The sequence below is a fragment of the Manacus vitellinus genome, unplaced genomic scaffold (assembly GCF_001715985.3).
Source record: "Manacus vitellinus isolate BGI_N305 unplaced genomic scaffold, ASM171598v3 scaffold_10_pilon, whole genome shotgun sequence".
Classification (NCBI taxonomy): Eukaryota; Metazoa; Chordata; class Aves; order Passeriformes; family Pipridae; genus Manacus; species Manacus vitellinus.
Genome location: NW_021938838.1, coordinates 12281592 through 12286172, shown reverse-complemented (window position 1 = coordinate 12286172; position 4581 = coordinate 12281592).

Here is a 4581-nt window from a genome sequence, read left to right as displayed (position 1 = left end):
AAAACTTCTGTGCAACTCTTTGGGAGGAAAACCAGTTGATGTATTATGTTTTATTCAAAGGAAAAGGGAAACTGTGCAAGAATTGCTACATAACTATTGAGTAACTTAAATTTATTTCAGAGTTCTGGTAGTGCCTACCCTTTATTTTTTAAAGCAAACAAACAAAAAACCCCAAACAAACCAGCGACACCTCTTGACGTGTATTTTTCTTTTTGCTCATCATGCAGCCATCCTTAATGGAATGTTCCATGAAGCTGGAAAGGATTATGATGCTGGAACAGTGGAAATACTGGAAGGCACTGGTTTTGTGACTTTATCAAATTTAGTGAGAATCATATTTGTGCTTTTCTCCAAAAATGGCTTATGATAATCACTAACTTTTATCAAGCATTCTAGTTAGAGGTAATTTCTTGAGAGCGTGTGTAAAATTATACATAGATAAATGAAATCTTCCCTTTTGATGACAAAGGGGACATAGAAAAGTCCATAGAAAAATTAAATGCCACTTAACTGAAAAATTGCTGCTAATATTTCATATATATGCAATGTATCTTATTCTCCATGTTAGCAAAAATATGGAGTGACAGAGGTAAATCAGTAGTTTGAACTGGAACTGGAGGCAAGATCTGTGTGCCAGGCTTGTTGGGAATTAAGCTCTTCCCATCTGCAATTAAAAATGCTTTATGTGATTGACTGAAATAACAAGGAATTAGGGTTAGATAAAGTGAAATCCTATGTTCAGATCCTTCTTCTCCTCTCCTTGCTGTAGGACACTTAGAGCATATAAAAATACTGGTGAGACCTATTAAATTTCCTAGAGAAGTACGAAATCACTGAAGCTAGGGAATTGAGCTGCTGTCTAAGAAAGTCTCAGCAGGCCAAGCCCACTGGAGGGCAATGTTGTAAAAGGAATTGCAGGACTAAAAGCTGTGTTAGGCAATGAGGGCTCATAATCTTTGCTGAGGTCCAGTAGGGAAGAACACAGAACACTCACCTTGCACAGCTCTCTGAAAAATATGTAGCATTTCTGATGGGTAGGTTTAACTGTAAAGGCTTTGGTCTAATCTTTTGCCATTGTTCTGCATTAATGCTTAACATTTACCCAGTGCTGATGTTTTGAAAGGGTTTCTTTTCCCATTGTTGCTGCTATGCCAGCAGTGCCTGTTGGTCACATTTGGGCATCTGTCAAATGTGATGCCCCAAGGGTACAAATTACTTTTAAAAACTAGAGTTAAGTGGTAGTGTAAGATAAGGTCAGTGGCTCAATGGAGAGTCCTACTGGGAGACCTTTGAGGAAATACCTGCTGCCTCTAAACTACAGTTACTTTAAACTTATATTTTTCCTTKKTTTTYMRKKGSYKRAARAAMMWWMYYTTKMYTTWMMRRAAWWWKRWKGKKGSMMYYYKGGGRRRRKTYMAAAWWAWKSYKGRRRWKGRARRWTTTTGATTATAATCAATGTTTTGAACTGCTGTGTGCTTCTCAAATGTGAGAAGAAAATATTTTTACATACAGTTAAAAATTATAGTGAGCTTACACTTACTGTCTTTAGGAGATGAATGTTAACAAACTGGAAGCAGATAACTTTGGGTCTATAGTTGAAAATAGTAGAATTAAAATCTATTCTAATTTAAATGTATTTCAATCTTACAGTGCAGTAAGAAAAGTAATTACTTTTCAATGTACAGAAGTATGGTATGGCTAGATGATACCATTAAGAAGGTGAATTCTTCAAATGAAATACTTAGATCAGAGGAAAATTAATTATGTTTTATTCATGAGTTTATGCATGTAGCTCTAGAATACTCCAAAAATAATGAATGCTTGAAAGCAGGCTTTCTGACTGAAAGCTATTTCCTGTATTTATCATGCAGTTTTGTAGTTATTAGAAGTGATCTCAAATTAGAAAGAATATTTGTTTCATCTCCAAAGTAGATGTAAAAACTTACTTAAAGGCTGTCATAGTAAATGTTACTTTCTCACATCCTTGATCCTTTGATCCATTTAGCTTCTGTCAAGACCAAATTGCTGCTTTCTGATGAATTTATCCTAGATGATCTACCAAAAATGTCTTAGATACTATAAATACTTGATGTTTATGTGGTTAAATTCCTAGGCCCTGTCATGATGGGAATTTGTTTTTCTAAACAAATCCTTCAAGAGAAGCTTATATAAGACTGAGTAATATGTCTCAGCTGCACATATGCTCTTCATTAAGACTGTGCTTTAGCATCTTAATTCCTGAGTCCTGGCATCATTTTTGTCTCTGTAGCTACCTACTGGTTCCTGATCTGTTATGGAGTCAGCTTCCTAACCCTGGTTCATTTTATTTAAACTTTCCAGAGCTTCTATTGACTCTCCCTCATTATCTGTCAGACTCCTGTATACCCAAAGAACGCAATTTCTTGGTTTGCAAGCTTTTCACTTTGCTTTGTTCTGGGATGGCTGCTGTCTACAGTGCTTGCATCAGAGCCCATCTGGACAGGCTTAAATCAATGGTAGAATCAATGTCAGAACTGAGCATTATTTGCTGGTTACATTTAAATATTTTTGCTAAAGCTGGTTTTGTGTTATGAAGTATTTGTTTTGGTAAGAGATTGCTTTTGGGGTGGCAGTGACTTGAAGATCCATAGTTTATATCTAGGACTGTCTAAAATGCAAGTGCAATCTTTGCTGCTCTGAAAAGTTTTGTGAGATCACAGGAATTTATCACTTCCAGTTTCAACAGCAGTTAGTGATGTGTGATTAGTCTCTGAGGATGCTGAAGATGATGTCCTCTGTCTTGGCTTCTCATTCAGCTAAGGAAAAACTGCTCCTCTGTCTCTTTCAGACCACTCTTAATATTCAATGAGCCTATGTCTATAGATGCTAAAATGTTAAACTTTGTTTTTATCAAGTACCAGTGTTTGCACATACAGGCACCAGCTTGTTAACCACCCGTGCTCAATAACGGGTGAGAGCTCTGGAGCTCAAAGGAGTTGAGACCAAGTTCTGTCCTTAGTTTCTCCAAGTTTATAACAATGTTCATGCCTGTCCTTGTACATGACTTACTGTTCATCATAGGTTTTCATTCTTGTGGTCTCTTGGTTTTGAAGCAAAAAATCTGTACCTGATTTTCCTGGACCCCACAGTGAGTCTAGTATTTGAACACATGTTCAGAACAGTTTTCATTGCTCCTTAATGGTTATCATTTGAAAGACAATAATACTGAAGTGAAATTTAATTGCTCTGTTCAAACTATGTTAGAAGATTTTAATAGATAATGGGACTTGGAATTACTGCAAGCTGGATTTTGTTACTGATAACTGTCAAAGGTCTTTAATAACCTTGAAGCTACACTGACTAACAGTAATAGTAAACAATTTGTACAAATGGAGAAGTCCAAGAGAAACACTTGCTTAACAATTAATCTCATGCTTTTCTGTCTCTTAAAGAAGTTGAGATTTCCATTCAACAGAATGGAAGTTTAAAAAGGGGGTTTTTTGGGAGTATTTTTGAGTTCTGCAAATTTAATCAAATGGAAGCTAATCATCAATTGGAGAAAAGTAATATTGGAAAATCATTCCTATGCAAACAGAAATAATTATAATTCAAAAAAGGTGAAAATGAAACCATACTTTCCCAGAAGATCAATGTAAAGCACTTTATTAGAAAAGAAAATAACTTTTTAATTTTAGATGCTGTAAGGAAAAATACTACTTCAGTTTCATTGAAATTGATTGGTGCACCTGCAGAGAAAAGCAGCTTTATCATCTCATTATCAGTCAATTAATATTCAGGTTTAAATGTGAATACTGTTGCAGTTAACTGTAAATGAATGATTTTATTGAAGTCTTAATAGATGAGGAAAAGCAGTCGTCTGCTGTGTTAAATGAGGTCATGGGAGGAAAAATAAAAATGAGTAATTCTGTTAGGGATTTAAATATCTTTTCTCTGTTTCCAGAGCTTTAAATGAATAATTTTTTGAAGCAAACTTTCATTTTGATCATATTGAAGTTTGTTTATATGGTGTGCTAGTGCTTATATTGGTAAGCCTTTACATTTAGACTTTCTAGTATTTCGAAATGTAGAAAGCCTTTTCTGCAAGTCAAGAGAAGAGATTGTGCATACAAAAATTTTCCAAGTGTTTTATTGACTCCAATACTTGAAGTTCAGCTTGTACAGCTCCACTTTCTCATTCAACATATGCTTTGTTAGAATTCTCCTGGAACTGGGAGGAACATGTGAAAGGGAAGGAAGAATGGCAATAATAAACCTTTCTTACAGCAGAAGTCAACTTTCTGTTTAACTATAAACTGAGAAGACCACAGGTTGCTGCAGTTACTCCTTGAGAGGTGTCAGGGTATCCTAAGACAGAAGGGAGCTGATCCCAGCTAAGGTTTTCATGTCCTTTGACACAGTTACCTTTTTGGACTTGGACATTAATCAGGCCTTAAGTTAGTGCTTTGAATGGGACTGAATGTGATAAGAGGGCTTTTATTTTCCCCACCAAAAAGGAGTTTAAGTACATTGTAAGGTTTTAAAATGGAAATACACAGAAAAAAGCTGTTAGAAAGCAGCTGAGATTGAATTTTAAGGTGAATT